The sequence below is a fragment of the Gavialis gangeticus genome, unplaced genomic scaffold (assembly GCF_001723915.1).
Source record: "Gavialis gangeticus isolate Ggan-Ray unplaced genomic scaffold, GavGan_comp1, whole genome shotgun sequence".
NCBI classification, from domain to species: Eukaryota; Metazoa; Chordata; order Crocodylia; family Gavialidae; genus Gavialis; species Gavialis gangeticus.
In genome coordinates, this window is record NW_017729002.1 from 8194633 (window position 1) to 8204426 (window position 9794).

Below are 9794 nucleotides of genomic sequence, written 5' to 3' on the forward strand. Positions count from 1 at the left end.
ATGTAGTTGCAAAATATCACATGAGCTGGAGTGCTCTGCTTTTCGGTCAGCAAAACCATCAACAGCGAGCACTTGTTTACTTCAAAAACATTGGTGTGATTACTTAGGAAGTTCCTCACTTAAGAAAATTAACTATGCTTTCTTTGTTTCCTGGTAAGGTTACGAAACTACACCATGATGCCAGTAACAGAAGAGATCTGCTGCTAATGATTCTGTGGATTGGCCTAGTAGTTTGAGTCCTCAATATTCTTGTGTCAGCCTTACGGGTGGTGATGCATATCAACTGAAGACAATGTCATCTCAATTGCACATATTGGAATAGTTAGCAAACACTTGTTGTGCAAAGGAATCAGCCGAATCCCCAAATGTTCATGCAGTTTTTGGCTTTCCTATTCTCTGTACAAGAGCCATACCATCAATAATAACAGCTGACTTCTCAGAAGTAGCATCTGGCAGAACAGTTACTGCTTTACCTCCAATCAAGATCCATGACAAAACTGCTTTGTCAGCAATTTGTTGAGCAATTTGTTGGGTTTAAAAAGTGTTGGAGGATATCCAGACAGTTCACCTTGTAGGAGAGGGCACGTTGAACCTTCTACCTGCTGCAACTGCTGCGAGTAGCCTTTGCTGGATCTTCTTTGTGTTCTGCATCTATATCATTTTGCTGCACTGTCCTATAGTTGACTTTACATCCTTGAAGGTTTTCAATTTTGATTAGGGTATGTTTGCATAGAAGCTCAGTAGCATCTGCAGTAAGACATCTATAGACAATGGTGTTCGCTATTCCTCTTCCTTTGTCACATGCATTCAGAATATCTAATGCAATATCTTCTAGCACATCTCCCTTAGAAATACGTAACAGCTTATTGTTAGAAACCTTAAACAAGTTGAACATTTTGAACTGCTCTTGTAGCAACTTGACATTGTTGGAATCTCATTTCAGTTGTGTCCTTTGTCTTCGTTATGATTGAAAGATGTTATATTGATCCCACATATCTGATTTACCATCTTGGTTAGATTCCTCTTTCATTGTAGTTCAACTCCCATCGTTGTCTAGCTTATTCACTGCATGTTATGTTTACTGTTCCACCAGCAATTTGGCAAACCTCATTAACATGCTCTATTGCCTGGTTGGCTGAAATGTTTACAAATGGAAGAATAGTTGTCTTGACCCCAAATCCTCCTTCCACAAACCCACCATATATCATAGGAGCAAAATACATTAAAAACCCTTCATATATTCAAGATATACTGGAGTACATCTTGTGTAATTTGTGTGATCATTCATAGCTATCAGCAGAAGCATTTTTTTAAAGGTAGGTAAATGCTCATGCCAGTTTCCTTCACGTTCAGCCCTGATGAAGCACAAGACTTCACTTGAATGTCCTTGATGGGAGTGTTTTTCCACAAATCCTAGAAACAGAGTGACGGTCATTAGCAGATGCATTTCACCACATTCCTTCCCGCTTTGCAGTTATCGTTTCTGAATGCAACAGCCATGCTACTGGAAAGCTGGTCAACAGCATCGTAATCTAATTCTTTGCTTGAACTAGACAACCACACAATGATTTCATTTATCAAAATATACCATATTACTTTTAATGCTATTTTGTGTGCTGTAATAGCACAGTTGTACAATTTTCATTTCATTATGTCAGTGGAAGTGTTTTCTGAAAATAATCTGCTTTCTGTCTAACAATCTTCAAGACCTGAAGTGGCAAAATTCTGACCAATTGCTGTTAGGTAAACCATGATGATAGGGAAGCCTCCCAGTCAAATGATTACTCCTTCAGTCTCTTCTGGCTGAGCTCACCCAAGTTCATTCATTTTGTAATACAATGCCTGATCAAACATTATGACTGTGTACTATTGTCCCAGGCATCCTGCAATTGTTTTACATTGCATGATGATAGTTGAAATGGTGTCATACTCGGATGCTGGCGCAGGCAGTATGGGACAATCCAACAATTGATGGTGGTGAAGTATCATTGGAAAGAAACTGGTTAAAAGCTGTCCACTCTGGCATGGCAGTGTTCTCTTGGTTGTCAGCTGATATTCTACCTAGTATCCATGGTAGCTCTGCTGACATCTGTTAAACAGCTGCGTTGTCAAACTTTTCATTCGTGTTACTACCCATACTTTGGATGGGTGGTTTCAATGACTTGTTATCGGTCATCAGCAATAGAATTACTTTGTTAAATGCAGGTGCTACATCTTTCAAGGTTCTTTTCCTTTCTATTACACTGGTGCTCTTCACTCTCAGCTGGTTTTAATGATCCTCTTTGAACTGCTACAATTTCCATTGCATGAAATGTTTGTTGTTTATCCACTATCTTCTCCAAGTGTCAATATTGTCCAATGAAAACAGAACAAAATGACCGGGAACGAGATTCTTTGGGATAACAACTCCATTTTCCCAAAATTCCTTTAAGTTTTTCTCAGCAATGGTAGTCTTGCTGTGATGAACTGTGTCATCATGGAGACTTTGTACCAGCTTCTTAGGTCTGGTTGTGTGATGTATCAGCAAGCCTAACCCAAAATGTTTTGGTGTTAGCTTTTTGCCCCTTGATTGCAAGTAAACCAAATCCTGACATAGAGAAGTACTGAATGTTTAGATTCTCATCTTGTGCACGATGTTCAATATCTACATCGTTGTCATCTACATTGATGTTCAATATCAACATCATTGTCATCTTCCAAAATCAAATGGGTCAATGTGTAAAGGCTACCAGAAATACATTTTGAGGCTTGCTCTTCATTTAAGTTGCAGTATCCTTCCATGCCTACTATAACTTTCAAATCTGCTTTGATCTCAAGAGCAGCAAAGTACAAGTTTTGTGTGTCTGAACTCATCTTTGAACTGCAGACCAATGGCTTCCTCATCTTTATATGCAAAGTTACAACTGCTTGTATGGCTTTACCAGTTGTCACAGTTCAGAAGACAAGGAGTAGAAGATCTGTATTTTTTTGCTGCTGAAGCTGAATGACTGTCTTTTAGTAAGTCTGAAGTTCTTGCTTCATTTGCTTCAGTGTGGTCAGAGGACATTCACCACCTTCATCTTCTGCTAAATCACAATAACTTTCAAGTATATCTTTCAGACTACACATATCTCCATGCAAAACTGCCATCTAGTTCATCAGTCACTTGATGCCACGCTCTTGCTTCAGGAGAAATAAGAAAATCTTCTTGCACGATCTTCACATGTGAATGGGAATGAGAGACATATTGCTTCTGTTGTTCCTTCCACCTGCATTCAGGATGATAATATGCCTCAGCAGCTATTAGATCTTCTGTACCAATTTGGTAATCCCATGCTTCATTCTTCTCTGCCAGCTTGTGTATTGCATTGGCTGATTTAAATGACAATTCTTATTAGAATGTTTCCAGCAAAATATGCACATCCTCCAATGAACTGCTGAAGTAGGTGATCTGCTTGATGTCCTAATGTGTTCTTCACTTTATGTTGTTGGTAGGGCTTCCTTTTCATCTTCTACCTTGTACAACTTTCTTAACAGTCTCTCAGTATGTCCTTTGTATGTAAAAACAAAGCAAAACAAAACAAAAAAACAAAAACGTACCAAGAATAGTTCCAATTGAGGCTTTTGGAATGTTGTGGCGCGGGATCAACACAGCATGATAGTCTGTCAAGAATACTGGCATAACAAGTGTTGAATCCAGTGACTGTCATACGTTGAACGAGTGCCTCGTTTATTCACACAATTCCTGCAGGTGTACTTTAGCTAATCATTGACTGTGAACCTACTTTGACACACAATACGTCTTGTAGATTCTGAGTCATACCTTCTGCACTTTGCTGGACTCAGTGATACTCTCAGCCGCACTGTAATGTTTGCTTAAGGACAATAAGAGTGAGTCTTTTGTCAACAGTCTCTATCAGAGGTTTTCATATCAAGGTAGTCTGAAACAGAATAAAGTTGATGTAGTAATTTTGGAAATCTTTTGGATATATAATAATGAACAAAACTGTAAATTCATGGCAGCCATCTTCGAATCCCATGTGGCTACCATGTTGGAAATGTTACAGTTGATCTCCACACTTCATACAATTTTTGGTTTCATCATGGGAATTGATTTTTAACCTTAGGAGGCCGAAGTATTGACCAAAATGTGAATTCAAAGCAGTCATCTTGGATTCCAAGATGCACTACTTGCCAGATTGGCAACATGCCTTTTGTGACATGGGTAGACCCCCTCTTCCTGAAACACACTGCTACTGCTTATGACAATGAGTTGCCTATGGGATGACAACTAGGACTGTGCAAAGCTTTGGTCGCTGATTCAATTCAGCGGAGATTCGGCAGCCAAATCCCTGAATCCGAATTGAATCAGGAGACCCTTTAATCTTTCCAAATCAAATCAGAACCCTCCAAATTGATTTGAAGGGATTCAATGATTCGGACATAAGTGCAACTTTATATGTTTTTCCTACATGCCTCAAGGTACCAGGCGGCTCGTGAACACTGAAATGGTGGGGCAGATGGAGCGTCCCACAGGAATGTGGGAAGGTTCCCAGTGTGCTTGGCAGCACACCTGGAAGTGAAGCACTTCCGGTCCACTTCCAGGCCCACCGCAGAGCTCGCAGGAAACCACCCCCCACCCCGGCTCGGCGATTGGTGCCACTTCTGGGTCCACTGCCGAGCATGCGGGCCCCCCCCAACCCCCCCGTGATCCTGTGGGACACTCCATCTGCCCCACCATCTCGGTGTGCATGAGCTGTGCCTGGTACCTCAAGGTATGTAGGAAAAAAATTTAAAGCTGTGTCTATGGCCAAATTGCTGATTCTCTAAATCAGAATGTAATCTTCAGATTTGGCTGACTCAAATCGGGACAGTGATCCGAATCAACTAACTGAATCACTGTCCCCCGAATCGGGCCAAATTCGAATCCAATATGGCCCGCTTCTCACACTACTAGTTACAACTTCACCCTTCTTTTTTACCCTACTAATTCTTCCATGTTCATCTTTAAAATGTTCTGCCCTGCTATTTACCTTACTTGATTTAACACATTCACCATTCAGCACTTCTACACGGTCACTTTCAACAAAAGCAACATGACGTACAGCATTCACTACCAGCAAAGGTGATAATACCTTCCAACTGTCTTGAATTACTTAGCCATAATGACATTAGAATAAAATACACATGGTTGATGCAGTATACAAATTAGTCTTAATTTTGGAGCAGGGTTTATCGTGACAAACTCCACTGATTTCATTAGGTTTACCTGTGCAGATCAGATTGCAAGCTCAGATCTTAAATATGTAGTGAACGCTGCCAAACTATAAATATCTGTTTCAAAAGAAATAAAATTCACCATGTAACCTCTTAGATGTTAAATTAAGAGAAACAGGTAGAAGTTTGCTGCAATCTAAAATACAGCTTATGTTTATATTCTCTTAGCTATATCTTTGCAATTTGTTCTTAACTATGAGAGTAAAGTTAAAACCAGATCTAGAGATTCTTTGGAAAGGAGGAGGTATTAATGAATATGGGGTAAGAATGAAGGAGGAGGAAGAGGAGGGAATACATGGGTGAAGGGGCAGGTGGAGTTTACATTTATGCTTGAATAATAATTTTTTGTGCACAGAAAAAAGTTAGCTTGAATTTCAGTTTAGGTGATATCACATTGCCAGGTGAAAAGGTGCAAGATGAAGAGGGTTGATGAAAAATTCAAATTTTCAGTTCCTTTGCTTTTTGACTTCTTGTTGGATTTATTTTAATTCAAACAAACACATGCAACTAAGTGTATTGTTTTAACAATATTATGTAGCAGGAGATGAAGTGACATCAGGCACCCTGTTGTTATTCTGCGTAAGAGAGAGCCCCTGCCCATGTCTCTAATTAGACAAGACAGGGAAAGAATTAACTCCGTTTTACAGATAGAGATTAATGTTCAATCCAAAATTGGTTTAAAGTCTAGGCACCTGCCTGAGGTCACATAGGAAGTCAGTTGCAAAGCCAAGAATCAAACTCCTGAGTACCAGCCCAGTGCCTTAACCAACAGGCTTCTTCTGTTCTTGTCTTCAATGCCCCTCTGAGCAAATTTTAGTTCAGCAGACTAGCATGCAAAACACCATTACAATTGACACTAACTGACAAAGGATTGAAGAGAGCTGGACACTGAAATACAGAAATGACAGGCAGTTACATCTAGCAGTAAAAACACAGAGTTCAGGTTGGAATCCTGGCTCAGACAATGAGTCATTATGTGACTTTGGACAAGACACTTGGCCTCTCTCTGTCCATTGGTAAAATGGAGATTTTAACCCTTTACAGAGGAGTTGTGAAAATTAATCAACTAATATCTGACAAACACTTTGAAAACCTCTGAATGAAGTTGTTAATACTGCTTAGTGCAGTGCTTCCATAGTTATTATTAGACTGCCAGGTTGAGGTACTTTGGCAGGACAGCCTGTTACATTGACAGGCAGCATCAGTTTCCAGTGCTGACAATCTGGGATCTTGCACTAACAATAAATGCACTTTAAATAGGGCAATTCCTAGTATATCTAATTTATTAGATACTTTTCAGCTTTACCTCTTGTGTTCCACTTGGAAAAAGCTTCTACCATCATGACTAAATTTACTTGGTTAATCATTTATACAGTAATAGATGGAGTGGTAAAGTACCTTCCATTGGGGTTTTTTTTTGTTTTTTACTTTGGGTATATGATTGTAACTCTTGACTTCACAATGTACTGTTTGTAACAAAATTTTACAGGAAAAAATTTAACTTTTCTAAGATGGCAACAGAAGCTGGGTCTTCCCATTTAAATGTAAACATATCACTTTTTAGCAAAACAGATGTGTTCTAAATTGTGGATCAACTCTGTGAGAAAAATGTTCTAACTTGACTTTCTTTGAAAGTAATGTGAAAAATATGTTATAAACATGGTTTTGGAAGAATGGCCAATGACATACTTGATATCATATATGGCTTTGTCATCTGTGTTCAGTTATTGATCTATCACTTTACTACACTGAGGAATAATGGTTCAGATAGCTCTTGTTTAAAAAGTTGTTTCTTTAAAAGGGAGCCTTCAACTTGAAATTACCTTTCTCTGAAAATCTTCACAAGTAACAGGTTAATATTACAGCTGAAGGACATTTGCAGAAAAAAAAAATTCTCTGATCTTCCAATTTAATTTGGGCCTTTAAAAGCACCAAGTCTGCATGAGTTACACTTCCTGTCCCGTGTGCTAGCTCTAATGACTTCACTGTTATGCTGTGCTCCTGGAGGGACACTCATCTGCACACGTGTTCAACAGTAACAGCAAAGCTTGTTATTTCAGTTCAAGGCTAAGAAGGGTGTCTCCTTATTTCACAGGATGTTTTAATAAAGCCGGGGAATAATGAGAGGATAGTGGAGAAAGTTCCTTCACTCCACAGACGCTGGTATTAAAGCACAGGACATTTGGCAGGGAATTAAAAGAGTTCCTCCTTACTCTCCAGGCCCCAGGGAAGAGCACGCAGCTTTATGAACTTGTTAGAAGATTCAAGGAAATCTTTTTGCTCCATGATGGGCGCGTCTATGTGAAACGCTTAATACACAGTAGCCTAATAACATTGTGCAGTAGTGTGCCAGGCAAAAACTGTGTTAATATGCTACTGCACAGTAGTATTAAGCTACTGCAGTGTCATTAAAAAAAAACGTGCACTTGCGCTACTGCATAGTAATTGTAGGTACTGTGCATTGTTAGTACTTCATTAAGCAAGTACTAAACTAAATGCACAATAACTACTGTGCATTAATGAACGTCTAGATGCACAGAATGAACCCTATAATAAGACTGAGGAGCAGCAGCAGGACATGTTGTCATTATTTATTTGTATTACTGTGAAATCAACTGAAGCTCAACTGAATTGTGCTGGGCACTGTACAAACAGAACATAAAAGGGCACTTCTGTGCAAGAAGGAAAGCAGCTGGGTAGGAGCTTGCTACTCTGCTCTTAGATTCAGAGACAAAAGCCAGGGAGGGAGGAAGAAATAGAGATGTGAACGATGAGGACCAGCTGGCCAGGGAGAGGAAGGCAGACTTCCACCCACTCAGACTCTGCCTATTTTAGAGAAATATGCATTGGTATAGCTACATTAGTAAAGCTGCATCACTGTAAACCCTTAATTATAGACTTACTGCACTGGTACAACATGGCACTTACACTGGTTCAGTTTAATTGAATAACACAGCAAAATTAGCTTCTTGAGCCTGTATTTTTCTTGCTTGCTGCTCTTGTATGTATTAAGGGTTTGTGCTACATTGCTGTAATTACATCAGTGTGAATTTCTTTAGCATAGACATGGCCACATGTGTACAGCTGCATGACACATCTATTTTGGAGGCCTGGGAGAAGACATCCAGGCAGGGGTTGGAGGGAACTTCATTTGCTGAGACTAAGACAGCAAGTGGAACAGGCTTGAGAAGTACTGGGAAATCCCCTGCATGAACAGGGGAGCAGGTTGGCAGCAGGATTTCCAGTATCTCTTTGGAGTTTCTCTGGAAGCTAACACAAGCTATACCTGTGGGGGATCTCACCACAAGAACCCCTCAAAGTAGCAGAGGCAGAGGACAGTGAACTCTACATGCTTAGCAAGAATCAGGAGTCCTCGAGTCCAGCCAAAATCAGTGCAAGAGCTAGATAGGGAAGCTGGGGCTAGTATTGTAGTGGAGCGCTCTCTCCCTGTCCTCTCTGGATAAACAAGAAAATGAAATAACAGTGCAGTTGGAGGATATGGGCGTCTGCCTGGGCTCCTATGCGAACTAGGACCAACCTGTAGCTTGCTGAGAGTCTTCTATACCTGTGGTTCTCGACCGTTTTTGGACCCGGACCCATTTGTAAACATCAATGGTCAATGCCAACCCAGTGCCTCTCACTCCCAACCCACTGCCTCTAGCCCCCAGTGTATGGGGCAGGGAGTGGGTGTCTGGGGCAGGGTGGCTGTGCGTAGGCCAAGGGGGCCCAAGCAGCCCCTCACAGGCTGGAACTCTGCCAACCTGCAAGGGAACAGCTGCAGTTTCCTATGTTTTTCTCTTAAAGGAGAATCCTTGTTTAAAGTTTGTTCGCGACCCTTTCATATATTATTGTCTCTCGCTTTTGGTCGCAACCCACAGGTTGAGAAACGCTGTACAACAGAGAGAAAAAAATGAAAATAAAATGTACCAAGACAAAATGGGAGGGTCAGGTCTGCTTCACACCTCTTATAAAATTGACCAACTACAACTTGACAACTTCCATTTCAGAACAGATTTTATAGCTACCCTTACTCCTACTTACAGTAGTTGCAAAGGTCTTCTTTGGTTTGGCAGCTCTGTTCTTCTGTAAAAGCACCACGTAAGAGACCATCTCTGTCCTAAAGAACTAACAACATAAGGCCCCTGATTTTGGATGAATCCCTGAACCTGATTTCAGTGGTGCTTTGTGTGGATCTTAGGCTTGTGCAAAGGGAGTAGTATTTGCTTCAGATTCAGATTCGGCTGATTCAGGGGACAGTGATTTAATTAGGTGATTCAGATCACTGTCCCGAATCGATTCGGCTGAATCTAATTCAGAGATTCGGCTGCTGCCAAATCAGCTGAATCACCCAGGCCCATTCCCCTGCCCAATCTCCCAGCCCAGCAATGGCTGCCCTGCCCACCCCAGCCCTTTGGGGAAAACAAAAGCCCCCAGGCACTGGCTGCTGCCAGACAGGGCAGCAATCCTCACTGCCCCACACTGCATGGGGGGGCTCTGCCATGAGCCCCCCCAACCCCTCCCACTATCCCAACCCCCCC

At 41.0% G+C, this 9794-nt stretch overlaps 2 long non-coding RNA genes across 3 annotated transcripts in view; one reads left to right on the plus strand and one right to left on the minus strand.

The window, feature by feature from the left end:
- Positions 1–975, plus strand: part of LOC109290748 — a 6580-nt gene extending 5605 nt beyond the window's left edge. Inside the window, exon 2 of the long non-coding RNA XR_002095672.1 lies at positions 159–975. This is a non-coding gene — a long non-coding RNA (uncharacterized LOC109290748). The remainder of the gene's footprint in view (positions 1–158) is intronic.
- Positions 1–9794, minus strand: part of LOC109290749 — a 101887-nt gene that overhangs the window by 89457 nt on the left and 2636 nt on the right. The gene's annotated exons all lie outside the window — the stretch shown is intronic.